The sequence below is a fragment of the Erinaceus europaeus genome, chromosome 18, assembly GCF_950295315.1.
Source record: "Erinaceus europaeus chromosome 18, mEriEur2.1, whole genome shotgun sequence".
Classification (NCBI taxonomy): domain Eukaryota; kingdom Metazoa; phylum Chordata; class Mammalia; order Eulipotyphla; family Erinaceidae; genus Erinaceus; species Erinaceus europaeus.
In genome coordinates this window covers 9,530,342-9,551,910 of record NC_080179.1, presented here as the reverse complement: position 1 = coordinate 9,551,910, position 21,569 = coordinate 9,530,342, and the positions used below count along the sequence as shown (strand labels likewise).

At 38.3% G+C, this 21,569-nt stretch overlaps 1 protein-coding gene and 1 pseudogene across 3 annotated transcripts in view; one reads left to right on the top strand and one right to left on the bottom strand.

Moving 5' to 3' along the window:
* Positions 1-21,569, bottom strand: part of PDE1A (phosphodiesterase 1A) — a 320,443-nt gene that overhangs the window by 174,104 nt on the left and 124,770 nt on the right. The gene's annotated exons all lie outside the window — the stretch shown is intronic.
* Positions 17,022-18,030, top strand: LOC103112684 (60S ribosomal protein L7-like; annotated as a pseudogene).

Sequence of the window (21,569 nt, the reverse complement as noted above, 5' to 3'; positions counted from 1 at the left end):
CCTATGTCACTAGAAGTTTATAAGCAGAGAGTCAATAGCCTTTATCACACAAACTAGAATATGTTGATAGTGAAATAGGACATTCTCAGTAATTATGGGAGCACATCAGGTATAAATCAAAATAATGTCAGACAGATAATCAGGTGCCATCATCCAATGAATATATGTGCTGCCTCCTTTATAATAAATCCTTTAAAATAACTGATGAGTTCTATGATAGCTGTTATCTCCTGATTTCATGAAATGAAACACAAGGTCATTTCTTTTGGATCACTCTTTATCTGGCATGACTTTGAACCCTATACATTTAACTTAGCTTAGTATAAATTTATTAAATGTGCATCACAAAGCAAAGGGAATCAAATTAAACTAAATAAGCCTCTCAGTCACAAACTGGACAAATTATAGAATCAATTATAATAAATATCTGTAAGTTAATTTCTGACCATAAATTGTCCCTGTGCTCTTTTTTCCTTCTCCCTCTCCTCCCTACATTCTTCTCTTTATTATTATTCCCTTTCTCTTGTCAGATTCTTGGGCCTGCAGTGGCAGTGTTCATATTGTTTAGATTTGCCTCTGTCTTTCAACACTAAAAACCGGCTGACCAGTACCAGAACCCATTTGGTCGACTATAGCTACAAATTTCTACTTGTTAATGTCTATTCCTTATGTTGTATTTTCTGCTACACAACTGAAATCCAAGTAGGGGCTGAAAAGAATGCATGGAACTTATTGCTGGATTTTTCGCCCAGTAGATACTCAGTGCTTCTCGCCTCCCCTGTCTGCTGGAGTCATAGTGAGTAGGCAGCAGCCCTGTGCTGCAGAAAGATGCTCCCTAAATACTGAGTACTAAGAGATGTTAAACTGGCAACCAACAGTGAAAATCAGAGTCACACTGTGGAAAGGCAAAGCTGTGAATTCTGTGAAGTTGTGATTACCTTTATAAACCTAGACACTGAGAGATTCCTCTACTAAAAGAGGTTTCAAATTTTAATTAGCCCTTGGGTATTTAATGCTATTTTGACTTCTCTTAATCCCTCACGGGTAACTGTAAAAGCTCAAGTCTTGAAAAGTTTGCTTCAATATGAACAGTTTGAAATCTGCTGTAATTATGGGTTATTTGCAGAGTAGTAGTTTACTGATAATAAATTGGAGATAAGAAAAAAAGATAGGGTGAGATGATTTCTTTATTTTCCCTTTCGTTGCCCTGGTTTTTTATTGTTATTGTAGCTATTATTGTTGTTGCTGTCATTGTTGTTAGATAGGACAAAGAGAAATGGGGAGAAAAGGGTAAGACAGAGGGGGGAGAGAAAGAGAGACACCTGCAGGTGGGGAGTCAGGGGCTCCAACCAGGATCCTTACACTGGTCCTTGCACTTTGCACCATGCGCACTTAACCCGCTGCGCTGCCGCCCAACTCCCAGGTGAGATGATTTCTATGTGTCGTTATGATGACCTGATATTGTTAGCAGTGAATATAAAATGATACAGAGGCCGGGCAGTGACATACCCAGTTGAGTACATACACTTTACCAGGTCCCACCCTCTGGTCACCTCCTGGAGAGGGAAGCTTCATGAACTGTAAATCAGTATTACAAGTGTCCCACTTTCTCTTTATCTTTCGCTCTCTCCCCTTCCTCTGTCAGTTTCTCTCTGTCCTATCACATAAAGGGAAAGGAAAAAACGACCACTGGCAGAGGTGTATTTGATATGCAGGAGCTAATCCCCAACCAAAACCCTGGTGGCAAAACAAATGAATAAAATTATATCGAGCAACTGACTATGATTTGACTACTGCTTCTCTTAAAATTCTCAGATAACCTTACAAACTCTAAATCACATAACTAAACAGTCTCTCTCCAATGATTTGTTAATTAGCCGTTCTTAAAGTCCTGAATGGATTAAGCATAAAAGATGTTAAAGATATAAGGAAAAATTTAGTTTGAAACTGTCCATTTCACAGTGTGAGACATATTGGTATGTAAGCTGGTCTGCTTATGAAAATTTTGTCTGGGGATATTATATTTCCCATTAGTAGGGCATCATTTCCTCAGGCTCTGAGTTACTATGGTAGTCTGCTTGTATTTGCTTCTGCTGGCGTTCTTGCGTCCATTCATGTTCAAGTGTGAAATTATTTTGACGAGGACGCTTGGCAGTAGTGGCTAGTATGGGATCAGAGGAGCAGCTCCTTGAATAAGCAGAGTGGTGCAGAAATAAACTGAAGAAAGCATCACAGACACCAGTTTATATGATATTACCCCAGATTTCTTTACTCTGATATGCATAAATTTGCCATAGTGATCTGATAGGCCAGAAACAATGAAGGCGAATTGTAGGCACCTGTTGACAATCTTCTTGAAATTATTATTGGTCAATGAAGCAAAAAAAAAAAAAAGGAAAATAAAATAGTGCCATTTTTTCACCAAATATACTTAAATGGTTTATAAAGTGTGCTAATAACTTGTTGTATTAACTATTTTGATCTGGAAATCGCATGGGGAAAACTGAAAAAAATGTAATAAACACATTGAGTGTGTGCAAAGCTCTAATTTTAAACCACTGCGGGATTTTTTGAAATTAATTTTTTAACTCTTCTTATGTCAAATGACAAGGATAATATATAAAGTAATTTGTCCCTTTTCTACAAGGGCATATAATACATACTATATGAGACAGTCTGAATTTGTTTTCCATGGTTTCTATAAACCTTTTATTTCCCCATGTTTCTAGGCCAAATGTGTTAGTTTTAGAAGCTATGTTAAACATCGAGGAGGCGGCAGGCCTTCTACAGATTTTTAATTTTCATGGTGAGAAACTTCCTAGAGGCAGTGGCACTATATAAATACTTCTGCCGTACAATAGATGCTTCCGGATATAAGTGTCATGATGCACAGTGGTAGAGGACACATGTTAACGTGCATAAGCACCAGGGTTCAAGCCCCCAACCCTCCCCACAAGAATAAGCTTCATACGCGGTGGAGTGGTATTGCAGACACCTATCTTTCCCTTCTACTGCCCCCTCTCCCCACTTGTGTCTTTCCTTATCAGAACAAAAAAGGAAAGAAATGGGGGAGAGACAGAAACTGGCTATTGGGAGTGGTGCAGGTACTGAGTCCCAGTGATCCCTGGTGGGGGAAAAACTGGAAAAAAAAAACAACTGTACTTGGCCATATACAGTGGTGTAATACATAATTTTAAAGTTCTATCTGAAAGTAAACTTGGAAATATATACCTTGCCATTTTTAGTTCTCTCTCTCTCTCTCTCATCTTTACTATGGAAAATTTTAAATAGAGTTGGCACAATAAATTCCCGTGTACCCACTACTTAACTTTCATGATGTCAAAATTTTGTCAGTATATCTCCACCTCATTTATATTTGCAAAACATTTGTTTGTTTGTTTTTGTAGTGGAGTCAGGAACTCATGAGTGTACAATTTCAACTATCTAGGTGGCTTTTTATTCAGATAGAGTGAAAGAGAGAAGGAGAAATACCACTGAATTTGTAACACCTATGTGTTTTCAGGGTTAAAACGTGGGTGTCCCACATGGTACAAACTCTACCTGATGAGTAATCTCTCAGACCCTGGAAAAAATGTTCTAAAAAGAAATCTCTCGCAGGGACTTCCACAGCAACATAGTCATGGAAATTTGACTCCCCTTCAGAAAACAAATATTACAACAAAATAATTAATTTCATCATATAGCATCTGAGATTTCTGATAAAGAAAGGAACATCACTATCTGAAGGTTAGTGATTATGTGTGGAAAGCAGGGGGAGAGGGAGAGAAGGACCCAGAAGAATCTCACACCATATTGCCAGTCGTGTCATATGTGCATTCTCTTCAAAGCCATGTGGTTCCATTTTATAAATAAAAATTACTTAAAAAACATATTATAAACATTTCTTAAATAAATATTTCTTCCACATTGAATTATTCTTTCAGTACATACCAGTATGAGACCCTGTTTAAGATCAAGATCCATCAAATTTTGTTTTGTTAAAAGAAAACTATAAGAAACTTTTCTAAGCAGTATTCTACTTGACGAGTTAATTTTAAATATGACTATCAGAACTTCTGAAATAATAAAACAAAGTTATCTTGAAGGTTTACCTTTAGAACCGAGAGTAGTGGGACAGTAACAGAACATAGGATTTACATGTATGAAGCTCCATGTTTCATCCCTGCTATGGCATGGGTGATGCTTTGGTTCTCTCTTATTAAACAAATACTTCTTTTTTTTTTTTTTTTTTTGCCTCCAGGGTTATCGCTGGGGCTGGAAGCCCTTTATTTCCCATTTTATTGAATAAGACAGAGAAAAATTGAGAGCAGAGGGAAGAGAGAAAGGGAGATAGAAAGATAGACACCTGCAGAACGGCTTCACAGCTTTTGAAGTGACCCCCCCCCCCCCCCGGAGGTGAGGAGTCAGGGGCTCCAACCCGGATCCTTATGTGGGTCCTTGTGCTTAGTACTATGTGCACTTAACCAGGTGTGCCACCACCAGGCCTCCAAACAAAAGCTTTTTTTTTTTCTAAAGAAATTCAAATTTAGGGGTCGGGTGGTGGTACACCAGTTGAGCACGTGTTACAATGTCCTAGGACCCGGGTTGGAGCTTCTGGTCCCTACCTGCAGGGAGAAAACTTTGCAAATGGTGAAGCAGGGCTGCAGGTGTCTCTCTGTCTCTCTATTTCCCCCTTCCCACTTGATTTCTGGCTGTCTGTATCCAATAAATAGATAATAAAAAAATTAAAAAGAAATTAAAGTTTATTATCAATAAGGCTGAAGGAACTGAGCAAAAGGAAAGGACTGAACAGAGAGAGATAAGTAGTCAATGGCTATAAATAAAAATACGAATCAACTCCCCAAATTGTCTCTATAGGCACTGTGAAACAGTTATGTGAAAATTCCTGGTGGAGAAGAGCTTAATACCTGTTGTTTTCTAGTATATAAATGCCCTTTGAGGAGGGCAGGTGGGGGCACACCTGGTTGAGCACACATGTTACAATGAGGAAGGGCTCGGGTTTGAGACCCTGGTCCTGACCTGCAGAAGGGAAGCTTTGCATATGGTGAAGCAGTGCTGCAGGTTTCTCTCTTTCTCTTTCCCTACCTCCCTCTACCCTCTCAATTTCTGACTGTCTCTATCCAATAAATGAAAATAATAAAAATTATTTAAAAAAAATAATGCTCGGGGGTCAGGCGGCAGTGCAGCGGGTTAAGCGCACCTGGCGCCAAGCACAAGGACTGGAGTAAGGATCCCACTTCAAGCCCCGGATCCCCACCTGCAGGCAGTTTGCTGCACAAGCAGTGAAGCAGGTCTGCAGGTGTCTGTCTTTCTCTCCTCCTCTCTGTCTTCCCCTCCTCTCTCCATTTCTCTCTGTCCTATCCAACAGTGACAACAACAATAACTACAACAACAATAAAACAACAAGGGCAACAAAAGCAAATAAAAAAATAAATAAATGCTCTCTGAGTACAAAAGAAGAACACATTTTACATTTAGTGAGGATAACGAGATCAGACAGGGTGGGAAGTGAAGAGACATACCTCACCCCGTCGTCTGGCTCTGTTTAGCGAGAAGTAAAATGTTTAAGAGAGTTCCGTGACTAGATGCAGATCTAGATTCAGAAGCTATTCACACTGGGAAATGAATCATAGTGACAGAGAAGAGAACAGACATGGAATGTACTGCTCTCAAAAGTATATCAGAAACTATGGCCATGACCTAGGGAGCATTCCCTTGAGAACATGCTCAAATATCAAGCTGAAACATAAAATGAGATTTTATTTCTTGGGTTGATTGGACAAGCCAGCTCAGAAGCAAGGATGTCACAAAAATTGCAATTGAAGGTGGGATGGCAAGTATTGTCTCCTTAATACTAAAGAAAAGAGTAAGAAAAGTCCAAGTTTAGAAATTTGGAGGGTGGGGGAGAAAAAATACTAAAGTATAAATATGCCGAAAAGTTAAAATTCAGTTACACAGGCAAATCCACACAGAACACTATCAAATGATTAGCATACATTTAGTACTGTTTTCTTAGTGATGCTTAAAAACTGTATATCCATCAAATTGATACAGTTCTCAAAGACTGTTATGATGGGTGCTATAATAAATATCACCAGGAATACATGGCTATTGACATGGAAAAAATAAAACTTTAACCACTAACTACACTGCATTTATAAATTAATTCAGGATGAACCAAAGACATGCACATAAATGCTAAATTGTAAAGCATAGAAGAAAAAACAGCGTTCTCCCTTGTAGACATTTTTCATTCAGAAAGCACTAAGTATAAAAGTAATATCTATCGATGAAACTGGCTATATTAAAATTAAACGTCTGCTCTTCAAAAGAGACTTTTTAAAAACACCATTAAAGGGTGTGAAAAGGCAAGTCAGAAACTAGGGAGAAATTTCATGAGACATATATCTGGCAAAAGATTCATACACAGAACATATAGACACAACTTATAAATAAAGGCATAATAAACATAAAATGATAGCGCATACGTAATAATAAACCAGCATTTCACGACAGATACAGAAATGGTCAAAAAAACACATAGAAAGAACTTCACTGTGGTCTGGAGGTGGCACAGTGGAAAAGGCATTGGACTCTCAACCATGAGGTCCCAAGTTCAGTCCCCAGCAGCACAAGTACCAGAGTGATGTCTGGTTCTTTCTCTCTCTCCTCCTATCATGCTCATGAATAAATAAATATTTCTTGAAAAAAAAAAAAGAACTTCACTATCACTGAAATACAAATTCATCCAATGTGTTACCACATTAAACCCACTAAAATGGTGTAAAATTTTCTTAGCTGGTGTACTGCACCAAAGTAAAAGATTCTGGGGTGCAGGGCAGGTTCAGGTCCCGGAACATGATGTCAGAGAGGACCTAGTGGGGGTTGAATTGTTATGTGGAAATGTTATACATGTACAAATCTTGTATTTTATTGTCGACTATAAACCATTAATCCCCCAATAAAGAAATCATTTGGGGAGCCCAGGTGGTGGCGCACCTGATTGAGTGCATAGGTTACAGTGCACAAGGACCCAGGTTCAAGTCCCCAGTCCCCACCTGCAGCAGGAAAGCTTTGCAAGTGGTGAAGCCGTGTTGCAGGTGTCTCTCTGCCTCTCTGTCATCCCCTTCCTTCTAGATTTCTGGCCGTCTCTATCCAATAAATAAATAATTAAATTTTTTAAAGGTTTTTTGTTTGTTTGTCTTAGCAAGTGTTGATAAGATGAAAGAAGGACTATCCTACAGGGCTAGTGAGAATGAGAACTTTTATTGCCACTTTGGAAGTAAGTTTGGCAATTTTTCACAAAGTTAAATATGCAACCTCTTTATGTTCCAATAATTCCACTCGTTGATATTTACTTAAAGGAAATCAAAACATGTATCCACAAAAAGATTTGTATGGGAATGTTCTTAATATTTTTATTCATAATAGTCTTCAAATGGAAATAATCCCTATGTCCACAACATGAAACTGAGAAGAGTTTGTGTGTGTGTGCGCGCGTTTTTTTTTAACACAATGTAATACTACTCAGGCTTTTATAAAAGAAACAAATACTGGCACACAGATAAACACATCACTGAACCTCAAAAATAATATGTTGTGCTAAGGTAGCCAGAAACAAGAGAGTACATAATAAATGATGCTATTTATATGAAGTTCTACAGCAGAGGATACCAAATTAAAATAATAGAAAAATTACATTTCAGTTAATGAAAAGTAACTGACAAGGGACCGATTGTAACCCAATATTTTAATAAAAAATCTAGTAATTTTCCAAATTTTTATACATAAATACCATTCCCACCACCAAAAGACTGTCCTGTTCCATCCTCCCACCCCCCAACCCCCACCCCCCACCCCCGCCGTGAAGCTAAACATCCATCCTCACTCTCAACCCAGGGTTTTTACTTTAGTGCCCTACTCCAAATTTAGTCAAATCCTGCTTTTAGTTTTAATTTAATTTTTAATTTTAATTTAATTTTCCAAATAGTAACTTCAGTAAAAATAAGTAGGGTAGTACTTTATATAATGTACACAGAGATATTCTCATGGGCCTGCTTTAAAAAATTTAGCGTTTTATAGCTCTTTATGAAAATGCTACTGTGGTCCAGGAGGTGGTGCAGTGTATTGGCCTCTCAAGTATGAAGCCTTGAGTTCAATCCCTGGCAGCAGATGTACAAGGGTAATGTCTGGTTCTTTCTCCCTTTCCTTCTTTCTCATAAATAAATAAATAAAATCTTAAAAAGAAAAAAAAAAAAAGAAAATGCTACCTATCATATATGAATCAGATGTCATACACTTCATTATTTAAAGTGTCTCAAATGATTCAAATGTCTCGCTTCTTCTCCAGTCAAAACTAAAACAGTATGCTTTTAAATATATAACTCCATTACAAAACTTTCATTATCTGATATTTTCAATTTCTTAAAAGTTACTACTATTTAGAAAACCTTTTCTACATCAAAACTGGGTATCCTTCCATCTAAACATAGCATTTGCTTATGATTTCAATACATCCAACATAATAACATGCAATTATTTGAATTTTATTTTTCACAAATTTTTTTTTAAATTTTTGAATGAAGCCATAAGGGGCCGGGTGTGGCACACCTGACTAAGAACACATGTTACAGGAGTCAAGCCATAAAAAAATTAGAACAGGAAAGAAGTAGTTTTGTATATAACCCATTGATAATGACTTTTGGAATTAAAAATTAATTTTATTTTTCAGTGTTATGAAAAATGTTTTTTGAAAGCTACATAGTCTTGGAGTTAAACTTAGCATGCTATATCAATGCCAATATGTTCTGATAAAAAAGAAAAGGAGCTGCATTAGTGACTTAATAATGGTGATTATGGATAAACAGTTTCACACCATACCCACTACCAGTGCCCTGTGCCCTCAATCTCTCTCTCAATAATAATCACCTCCAGTTCTATCCATCGTGCCCTGAAGGACACACTATCAGCTTTTATTGCAGAATAATATTCTCTGGAGTATATCCTGTAATTTCTTTATACAGTCATCTGTCCATGGCCATTCCGGTTGCTGGCACTCCTGGGCTATTATGAGTATTTCAGCTATTATCATAGGGTATATATGTTACTTTGAACAAGGTAGAATTAGATATGCTTAATTTTTTTTTCTAAAATAAATTTAACAAAATAGTTACAAATGACCTGAAAAAAAATTCAGATACGAGGTACGATTTCTTCTTACCCTGTCCCATCCCAGCATACATGATAGATGGTAGTCTTATTTCATAACTGTGTGAACGTAAAGTTACAGAGTGAGATCATGAGAGCTCTGCAGATCCTTTCTTTCAGACTCAAACTACACAAACCCAGCTGTTCAAATGTCTGACAGAAATCAGGGCTTGGAAGGCTTCCATCTGGCTGAACTTTAATGGCACAAACAGGAATAAAGCCATGCTCACAGGCAAGGATTTCACAGAACTAAATAGTTCTGCAAATGGAAATAAAAATGCATGATTCTATACAGGGTAAAGTGAAAGAAATGTACTTTAACATAATAAAAGTAAGGATTTCAACAACAAGGGTTTTTTTTATTAGTATTATTATTGATTTAATTCTGAATGACAAATCTGTTGGATAAGAAGGGTACAATGCCACACAACTCCCACCACCAGAGTTCTGCATCCCTTCCCCTCCATTGGAAGCTTTCCTATTCTTAATCCCTCTGGGAGTATAGACCCAGGGTTATTATGGGGTGCAGAAGGTGGAAGGTCTGGCTTCTGTAATTGCTTCCCTGATGAACATGGGCTTTGGCAAGTCGATCCATACTCCCAGTCTAAGCAACACATTTTAACAGCAATGTTCTCACTTTGAGACAACTGTAGTTAGTATTATTTTTGAAATATATTTTCTTTATAAAAATGGGTACATTTCAGGATCATTGTACTAAGTCTAACAACATGAGGGGTAGATTATGAAGATCTTTTCTATTGTTTTATTTATTTATGATGATCCAGGGAGTTGAGTGAGCACTTCATATGATGTTAGTTAACCCATAAATAAACCTTGAGACTCAGGATCATTATTATTATCATGATAAACTTCTAAACATTGCAGACAAAGGTAACCCAAATCTTAATCCTTTTCTTTTTTTTTAATCTTTCCAAACCCCCTTTTTGTTCTCCTGTATACTTTCTGAGCAATAACTCTCTCCCACATTTTATGCACCCCCCTAATCCTTTCTATAATACTAATGATAACTTATCTTGGAAGACATAGCTCCTCGTCAAACTTTCTGTGCTGGGAGGACAGCATAATGGTAATGCTCAGGCTTCCATGCCTGAGGCTTAGAAGCTCCAGGTTTAATCCCCAGTACCACCACAAAGCCAGAGCTGAGTAGTATTCTGGTATTTCTCTTCTGTTCTTTCTCTCTCCCAAAAGAAAATAAATATAAAAAATAAAATAATATTAAAAATTAAATAAATTAAACTAAATATTAAAAAAATTAAGATAAACCTTCCACATTTTCTTTCTTACATGCCCAGGTAGAATAGGCCATGCTTTCTTTCACTCTGGTTGAGTTGAGATGAATCCTTTCTTTTTCATTTTGAACACAGTGACATGAGCAATAATTTTATGTTTTAAAGACATGAGTGATTATTTTATGTTTTAAACGTTATTTTAAATTCATCTTAAAGAAAACATTTTAAGAGACTTTTTGGGGGGACATTTTTGGAATTTTTCCCCCTTTTGTTGCCCTTGTTTAACATTGTTGTGGTTATTGATGTCATTGTTGTTAGAACAGAGAGAAATGGAAAGAGATGGGGAAGACAGAGAGGGGAAGTGAAAGACTGACACCTGCAGACCTGCTTCACCACCTGTGAAGCGACTCCCTGCAGGTGGGGAGCAGGGGGGCTCGAATGGGGATCCTTCCTCTGGTCCCAGCGCTTTGCGCCACGTGCGCTTAACCCACTGCACCACCGCCCAACTCCCATTTTTTGGAATTTATATTCAGTTAGCCTTACCTCTTCTCTTCTCAATAACCATTTATAGATTTTTTTTTTCTAATTGGGAAAATTCCTATAAAGTCCTGCTCAGAAGCTAATCAAATTATTACAATTTAATAAAGCAGTGATAACACCGCTGAAAACAGCCCAGGAGGGCGAGAGTTCGTCACTGTGCTAAGGAGCATTTGAAAATCTGCCATCGTCCTAGAAGACTAACGTCAAATGCAAGGCATGTTGCTGTAACACTAGAAAAAACTGCCTGTGAACTTTATGATCACACCTACTAATCAGGGCAGGAGTCATGACTGCGCTGGTGTCATACCATGCTGTGCTGTCAGAAGTAGTGGTAAGCTCTGAGGATCTGGGGTTAGTCATGGCAGGACTGGAGGTAATCAGATTACCTGATTACTTTGATGTGATGGTGATAGATTTCCTTTCTGAATCAAGAACAGGCTTCTTTTGATGTATTGCAAAGGACTCTGGGGAAGGGTGGGGGAAGGTTTTGGCATCCTCTTGGTTCATGAAGATGGAAAAGGACTTAAATTGGGGCTAAGAGTGTTTTGCAGACACATATCACAGAGAAGTGAGTTGTCCCAAACTGCCAGCAACTCTACTGTAAGTGTTCTGGCCTCTCTCTCTCTAAATCAGTTCTTAAAATCTAAAAGTATGCAATATTTCTTTTTTCCTAACAAAAATACTTGAGGAGAAAATATTTTATAAGGAGTATAATAAGGAATAAGGAATAAATAAGGAATCACATTTGATAAGCTCAAAGTTTCCACAGATTGTCTTGAAGTTCCTCAGTGGAATAGAAATTAACTACTCCTCACTAGCACCATGATAACTGAGAATCAAGAGACCCTCATACAGGTTCTGACCCTTTTCCCTGGCTAGTCTATAGTTTAGGTCTTCTCTATGATCTAGAAATTTCTTCACGTGTTACTGCTGTCTTTATATGATTCTGCTCATTACACTTGGACTTCTTGTCTTCCACTTGTCCTGCTCTGCCAATATCACCTAGCTTATTCTATATTTTCTTTCCCATTTTATTAATGAAAAACTGACGGATGTAGCCACTGTGTTTATAGAGTACTACATGCGGAACTGATACACATATACACTGTGCAGTGATGACCAAAATCAAGATTATACATGCATCAGGGAATCAGGCGGTAGGTAGCGCAGCGGGTTAAGTGCACATGGCACGTAGTGTAAGGACCTGAGGAAGGATCCCAGTTCCAGCCCTGGCTCCCCACCTGCAGGGAAGTCGCTTCACAGGAGGTGAAGCAGGTCTGTGAGTGTCTTTTTCTCCCCCTCTCTGTCTTCCCTTCCTCTCTCTATTTCTCTCTGTCCTATCCAACAACAACGACATCAACAACAACAACAACAACTACAACAATAAAAACAACAAGGACAACAAAAGGGAAAATAATAATAAATTTAAAAAAATTTTTATTAATTTTATTTTTGAGAGATGTCGTTTTCGCCGGGCTGGCTTCACGGGCGGGTAACAGACGACCAGGGACTCATAGTTGAGCTGTAGGCAGTATCTCTTTATTTATGCAGGACGCAGCACAATCTAAGACGAGCTAAGCTAAACTCAAGGTAAAGTACTCTAAAACTCACAATGCTGTCTTTATATATACTTGACAAGTAGGGTGGAAACAGGGTGTGACATAGAGAGGGTGGAGAGAAAAGTGACTGGTGACAATCAGAGTGTGACAAGGAGGGGGGGTGGAGGAAAAACATATCATGAAACAGTGGGGATTGAACCAATGCCCTGGAGGGAGGTGCTTGTTAACAGCGGTTATATAAATAGAATGAAGTGGTTATGTAAATAGAATAGTGTTAAGCAGGGGGGATTTAAACCAAATGAAACAGAAGGGGTCTCATGCATACCAACAATTCCCCCTTTCTTTTTAACTAATGGCCATTTCAGCTGTCAAGTCTTCACATGAAAAAACATCTACTCAAATAAATAAAATGAAGTGGTTATGTAAATAAAATAGTGTTAAGCAGGGGGGATTTAAACCAAATGAAACAGAAGGGGTCTCATACATACCAACAGAGAGAGATGGAGAGAGAGAGAAGAGAGAGAGAGAAACACCACTGCACTGCTCAGCTCAGGCTTATGGTGGTGCGGGGGATTGAACCTGGGATTTAGGAGCCTTAGGCATAAGAGTCTGTTAGCATAACCATTATGCTGTCTCCCCCGACATAAAAAAATTTTAATGCATCAATACCTCACATAGTACAACTCTTTCTTTTCTAGTGAGGACTTAAATTTTACTCTCAATAATTTTAAGACATGGAAAAATATACCAGTGTTAACACAATGACTAAAGGTAGTCGTCGTGTTATTCATTACATATCCAGAACTTATTCTTTTAAATAAAAACTTGAACTCTTTGATCTAATCTTCCCAACTGCCCCTTTCAGTACCCAGCTCCATGCAATCATTATTCTTTCATCTGTTTCCATTTCCATTAAATCACCGTTGTTCCCCATAATTCCATTCTAAAAGGTACCGTGTAAAAGCTGGGCACTGGTGATCCTGGCTGAGTGCCCACATTACAGTGTGCAAAGACCCAGGTTCCACCCTCCAGTCCTCACTTGCAGGGGGAAAGCTTCCAGAGGTCTGAAGCAATGCTGCACATGTCTCCCTTGCTCCATCACTTTCTTTTCTTTTCTTTTCTTTTCTTTTCTTTTCTTTTCTTTTCTTTTCTTTTCTTTTCTTTTTTCCCTTCAGGGTTAACAGCTGGGGCTCAGTTTCAACACTGAGAATCCACTGCTCCTAGCTGCCATTTCCCCCCCATCTTATTTGACAGGACAGAGAAAAATTGAGGGGGAAGATAAAGAGAGGGAGAGAGACAAAATAGACACCTGCAGACCTGCCTCCCTGCTTGTGAAATGTCCCCCTCTGTACGTGGGGAGCCAAGGGCTCAAGAGCCCTGATCCTTGCAAGGGTCCTTGGGCGCAGAACTATCTGATTTGACCAGGAGTGCTGCCACCGGCCCCTCTCTTCCTCCATCTCTATCTTCCCCTTTCGCTCAATTTCTACCTCTCTATTTGTATTTTAAAAATAAATAAGTAGAATTTTGGCCCATACTCCCAGAGAGGGATAAAGAGTAGGGAAGCTTCCAATGGAGGGGATGGGACACAGAACTCTGATGTCAGGAACTGTGTGGAATTATACCCCGGATATCTTACAGTCTTATTAATCATCATTGAATCACTAGTAAAATTACCAAAAATAAATTAAGTAAAATATTAAATGTGTATTAAATAAATAAATAAATGGTACCATATAGTATTTTTCTCTGCCTGGTTCATTTCATTTAACATAGTAATAAAAAGATTCCCTTCTTATGACTGCTTGTATGAAACACATACACACATATGTGTGTACAGATATACATCTGAATGTAATATTTTCTGTATCCGTTCATTCATCAAGGATATCTAGATTGTTACCAGATACCAGCAGTTGTGAATAATAAGCACATAATAAGCACAGAGGTACAGACATCTCTTTGAGATTCTGTTTCGGGTAAATATCTAGAAGTGATGTTGCTGGTCATTATGTTTTCAATGATTTTAGGATCTTCAATACTATTTTTATGATTATTGTAAGAATTCACATCCTCCCCCACAACATTTAAGTATTCCTTTTTATGTGCATCCTCATCGGCTATTTTCTATTTCTTGCCTGTTGATACTAGCCATCATAACTGGTGTGACATGATTTCTATCAGCGGCTTACATCTGCTTTCCCCGGTGATTAGTAACGTTGAACACTTTTTCATACACCTATTGAGCATTCGCATACAGTCATAGATGACTCAAAATACCCAAAATAAAACTGAGAAAGAACAAAGATGAAGACATCATACTTGCTAATTTCAAAATATTTTTAAAAGTTATAGTAATGATAACAGTATGTTACTGGCATAAAAGCAGGTTTGCTGACCACTAGGAAAAATAGAGAACCCAGAAATAAACCATGCATATACGGGCAATTAAGTTTTGACAAGGATACCAAAAATATGTGATGGGATAAGTGGCCTCAACAAATAGCATTTAGAAAACTAAATATTCGAGTGCAAAAGAATAAATCTGAAAGGCCAGCTGGTGATGCATCTAATTAAGTACACACACAGCCGTGGGCAAGGATTTGAGTTCAAGCCCCCGTCTCCAATGACAGTGGTCCAGTGCTGCAAGTTTCTCTCTACCTCTCTCTCTTTCTCTCTCTCTTTCTCAATTCTCTCTGCCACAAAAAATAACAAAAATTAAAAGAAAGGCTGCTGGGAGTGATGAATTTATAGTGCAGGCGCCAAGCTCCAGCTAACACTCCAGTGGCAGCAGAATCATCATCATCAAGTAAAACTAAACCCCTATCTTACATTACTGACAAAAATCAACTTGTTAATTATTTAAGTGAAAAACTTAATAGCAAAATCCCTAGAACAAAGCATTAAGGAAAACTGAACACAGCATGCTTAGCATACTTCTTGGTATGCTTTTTTTTTGGTACCAAAACCCAAGTAGCAGAAACTAAAATAAACAGGTAGAATTATTACATCAAATTACAGAGCTTCTACCCAGAAAAATAAAATAAATAAATTGAAAAAGCAACCTACAGAATGGGAAAAAACTATTTACAAATTGTATATCTGATCAATGGCTAATATCCAAGATGTATAAATAACTCATATAATTCAACAGCAAAAAATCTTATTACAGATGAGCAAAGGAACTGAGGGGAATTTTTTCTAAATATCACATCACAAGAAATAATTAGAATCCGGGGTCAGGTGGTGGTGCACATGGTTAAGAGCACACATTGTGTGGGGGTAGATAACATAATGGTTATGCAAAGAGACTCTCATGCCTGAGGCTCCAAAGTCCCAGGTTCAATCCCCCACACCACCATAAGCCAGAGCTGAGCAGTGCTCTGGTTAAACAAACAAACAAAAAAAAGCACACATTGCAGTGAACATGGACCCAGGTTCAAGCCTCCTGGTTCCCACCTACAGGAAGAAAGCTTCACGAGGGGTGAAGCAGTGCTGCAGGTGTCTCTCGGTCTCCCCCTCTTCTTCTCTCCCCCTTCCCTCTCAATTTCTGACTGTCTCTATCCAATAAATAAATAAAGATAATTAAAAAAAATAAAAAATAAATTATGTCACAAATTCTATCTTTCCTAAAAGGATTGTAAGAAGACACAATTTGACTTCACAGAAAGCACACTGTGAAAAAAATTAAATGAATAAGAACAAAAGCAGTTGCTATGTGCATGACCCAGGTTCAAGCCTGGCCCCCACCACATTGAAGGAAGCTCCAGTTCTCTGGCTATCCTGTTTCTCTCAGAGAGAGAAAGAAAGAAAGAAAGAAAGAAAGAAAGAAAGAAAGAAAGGAAGGAAGGAAGGAAGGAAGGAAGGAAGGAAGGGAAAAGAAAAAGGTATTTTCCTATAACCTACTAGAGATAAAAGCCACATATATTACTTTAAGAATCATTAGTATTAATGGCTGACATAGGTGGGATTTTCTGTGATAACAAGATTAGAAGAGCAGTTTCACTGAATGGTTTAAAAATTATTCTGGAGAACTGTCTTATCTCTATTGTCTGCATCTTATGCCAATCTTTTCCTCACTTTACACTGCACTTTGTCTAGTTTTGAAGTCACCATTATAGCAAGTCCTATCTTTTCTACTAGGTGGCAAAATTTTGATAAAGGGTAAGTTTGCTGCCCTCTCTATTATTTCCCACAATTAGCACAGTGTTTTGATCAGAAAAGGTTTTGGTTCCAGTAGCCTCTCTGATTATGGATGCTAGGGAAAAATGACAAAAGAGCATAGTGGACTCTGACCTTAATGAATTTATGATTTGTTTGGATAGATGACATTAACATTATCTACAACAAAATTATATATTCTTAGTAAGATTTTAGAAAATAAAAAACACCATTTCCAAAAAGGCTTATGTATAAAATCTAAAATTCCTCTTTTCTAGCTGGAACCATGGAAGGCGTAGAAGAGAAGAAGGTTTCTGGTTTGCCAGAAACCCTGAAGAAAAAGCACAGGAGTTTTGACGAGTTGAAAATCAAGCATATGAGAAAGAAGTTTGCCCAGAAGATGCTTTGAGAGGCAAGGAGGAAGCTTATCTAGGAAAAGGCAAAGTGCTACCACAAGGAATATAGTCATACGTACAGAACCGAGATTCAGATGGCTCAGGTGGCAAGGAAAGCCGGCAACTTCTATGACCTGGCAGAACCCAAGCTGGCCTTGTTATCAGGATCAGAGGCATCAGTGGTGTGAGCCCAAAGGTCCGAAAGGTATTGCAGCTTCTTTGCCTTTGACTGATCTTAAATGGCACCTTTGTTAAGCTCAATAAGGCTTCAATTAACACGTTGAGAATTGCTTGGGGGTACCCAAATCTGAAGTCAGTAAGTGAACTGATCTACAAGCGAGGTTACGGCAAAATCCGCAAGAAGATGGACAACAGACTCTATGCTGCACCTGAGGAAGATGGATTGATACTGGGGCAGCATGGAATGTTCCTACTCACAACCACAGAATGTGAGCTCAGATCTACAGGGATGCATCACATAGGCTCCTAAGCTAATTATGGGCCCCAGATCACATTAAATTGATGGTGTTTACAGTCAACAATATTTATACACCTTTCCCATATTAGGGAGCTACTCTCTTCCCTGACCCAGCTTTCTGGTCCTTTTTCTAGCCATGACATCATCTGCCTAGACAACAGCTTGGATCCACCTGCATATCAGATTTCAGGGTCAGGGACAAAAAGAAAAAGGAAAAAAAAAAAAAAACTAATATAGCCACAGGCCCTTTGGAATTTAACTAAACTATGCCTACTAGCTATCTACAAAATGGAGGACCCCTCCTCCAACTTTTCATCTGCACTATTCCAGCCCTTAGGTCCATGATTGGTCAATAATTTGTTTGGCTTTGTATGTTAACTCTCTTATCAACCACTATATTCCATGATGCTGACCAGACTTTCCTGGACAGACAACCCCACCAATGTGTCCTGGAGCTCTGCTTCTCCAGAGCCCTTCCGTACTAGGGAAAGAGAGAGGCAGGCTGGGAGTATGGATTGACCTGTCAACGCCCATGTTCAGCGGGGAAGCAATTACAGAAGCCAGACTTTCCACCTTCTGCATCCCATAATGACCTTGGTTCCATACTCCCAGAGGGTTAAAGAATAGGAAACCTATCAGGGGAGGGCATGGGACAGAGTTCTGGTGGTGGGAATTGTGCAAAGCTGTACCCCTCTTATCCTATGGTTTTGTCAATGTTTCCTTTTTATAAATAAAATTTTTAAAAAAATAAATAATAATAAATCAGAGATGCAAAGATAAAAAAATAAAAATTAAAAACATGTACCAAAATAAAAAACTAATATATTTTAATATCCCATAATAATCTCACCCTTCAAATAAACAGTATGGTATGTATTCTATAATTCATTATAAATCATCATAAATATAAATTAAGTCATAGAGTTCCATCATTTTTTTATTGTAAACAAGAAATCAAAGTGAACTTTTTAGTGAACGACAATGAAGGGAGGAACAAACTGAAGGGAAAGTAAGCAAATTAAGTCTGAAACTGCTGGCAGGAAAGACCACCCACTGAGGTGAATTATGGCAAAGTCAGCCACTACCTTGGTTGATGGCTTCTAAACTGGTCAGAGAGAAAATCTGCCTTTACAAATCTTATTCACAGAATACCACCATTGTCAAAATGTTAGAGCATTACTGAGCTTCAAGCCCAGGGCAAAATACTGCTGATTCCTAACAGAGAAGAATTTTAATAGTTTCACTTATTTATTTATTTTTTGCTTCAAATCCTTTTTCTGTGGATCATAAAAAGTACATGAGAAGGCCTATACTGTATCCTACAAGGCTCTTCTCCTCTGCAGTAAAAGACAAAATACGTGTTAATCTGGAGTATCTTTTTTTTTTTAAGAATAAAAATTTAAGCATGAATATTTTGCAAGGACAAATAAGCTTTGGAATGGCCTCACTAACTGTAAAGTGCCAGTCCCTTTGGGCGCCATTTGCCGGTCCCAGTTCACGGCACCAGTTGCCGGTCTAGCTTCGTGGGCGGGAGAGAGATGAGCAGGGACTCATGGCTGAGCTGGGAAGCAGTATCTCGTTTATTAATCAGATACATCGCCTTTTATGCATCTCTTCACTGGAAGTGGCAAGGGGAAAGGAAATGACTAGGAGAGGGGGCGGAGCAAAAAAAGAGCCTGAACAGAACATAGAAGGCTTCCATCTACCCAGTGGGGATTAAACCAATACCCTGCAGGCAGGGCGGGACCCAGGTAAAACAGTGATTATGTAAATAGACCACATCGTAAGTAATACAAGCGAGCCTAATGTGATGATCAAAACAGAAGGTCTTATAAGCAGAATTTAGAAGCATACCAACAGTAAAGTACGTCAAGAAGTTCTGTATTGCAGATGGACTGGAAATTCATTCAAGACCCATCGTCACTTCTACCATTTTTCTATTTCCTTTTTTTTTTTCCATGTTTATTGCTTCGGTCAAAGGTGACTCAGAGAACCCAAGGGTCATGCCCTTTCAAGTTTATCTGTTAACTCCCACCAACTCTGAGCTGATTTGTCTGAGTCCTCTTCTTCCGCTATACTTCTACTATTCTTCTTTCTACACAACTTGACCTCGATCTACTTTTTTGAACTTTCATCTGATGGTTTCCGATCAACGATACAGTCATGACTGATGAGTGAGACCAAGGGTTCAGATGACAGAAAAGTCAAGGCAAAGATACTGAATAAAAATTGAGAGGGAGAGATTCCTAGAGGGTACAAAGAAGACAGAAGCATAGTATTTGAAGATGGAAATCCAGAGTAAAAAACTAGGAGAAATAATCCAAACAAAAACTGAGGAAGAAACAGGAAGATGACAGAATACTGCCTAACAGATGTTAGAAACTGTATGAATACACAAATCAACAGAGACATTTTGAGGTCCTGGCAGTAATGCCTTCAGCAAATCTATGCATTGTCTCAAAGTTGCTTTACTCCAGTAATTATGGGAGATTATTATCATCATCTCATCTGTCTATAAGTACTAATTGATTTTTTCAAGCTAAAATGTAAAGTGAAAGATTACAGACAAAGACACAATCCAATATTCCACTACTTAGATGTGGTCAACTGGGACAATAGGAATAGCTGTACCTAGACACTTCATGGCAGTATAGTATCTGCCTTTACTTTACTTTTATTTAATTATTTATTATTGGATAGAGACAAAAATTGAGAGGGAAGGAAGAGATAGAGAGGGAGAGAGACAGAGAGACACCTGCAGCTCTGCTTCACCGCTCATGAAGCTTTACCTCTGCAGGTGGGGACCAGGGCTTGAATCCAGGTCCTTGTGCACTGTAATGTATGCACTTGACTAGGCACACCACTGCTTGGCCCTGGCAGTACAGTATCTTACAACCTACTCTGGAGCTAGTCACTGAGGATCTGTTTCTAAACAAAGTAGCCAGATATTGTGTACAGATGATGTGAGAAATTCAAAATACAGTGTGGTTAAATTAACCTTTCACTTTTGTCCAATCAACTTGCCAAAGCACTTTTGGTTATTAAAAAGCCAAACACCCTTCTCTAAAACTAACCTCCATTCTCCTTCAGAGCACAAATTTTCTACTTTTTAAATTTATTTTATTTTTAAAATATATTTTTTAATTTAATTTAATTTAATTTGGATAGAGACAGAAAGACACTGAGAAGGGAGGGGGAGATAGAGAGGAAGAGAGACACCTACAGCACCTACTCCACCACTCATGAAGCTTTCCCCCTGTAGGTGGGGACCAGGGGCTTGAACCCAGATCCTTGCACACTGTGTTGTGTGCACTTAACCAGGTGCGCCACCCCTGGCCCCCAGAATGCAAATTTTCAACCTCGTCATAAAGCCTTTCTTGATTTTTTTCATTCAGTCACTGATCCCTTATCTCAGTATTCATTCAAAATAATTTGTTGGCAGAGTTGCAAACTAATTCATCATACTTCCTATCTTGATATTGTATGTTATTATTTCAGGGGCTATATGTTTTACAGTAACTAGTAGCTTATTCATTCTGCTTGAGATGACTACTTCATGTAATGTCTGGACACTGCGTAATTCACTTACTAGATTACTCAGTAGAATAGAACTGATACCTTTCGGAAACTACAAAAGTATTTCTTACAAATACTTAGTAATACAAAATAGAAAAATGTGCACAGATCACTGCCAAATAGCCTAGGAAATGTATGAAGATTATGCACTACATAAAAATATGTCTAAACTGGGTAAGAAAAAAAATATATCTCACTTGGATAGTGTGGCCTCTGCCATGTGTTCAACCCTGCTTCAAATCTGACCCCCACCAGCACGTTCAAGGAAGATTTAGTGTAGTGTTATCGCCCCCCACATCCCTTCTCTCTCTATTTCACAGATTCTCTCTTTATTTTAAAATGTTATGACCTGGAGCAGTGAACTCCTGCTGCCAGCAATAACAAC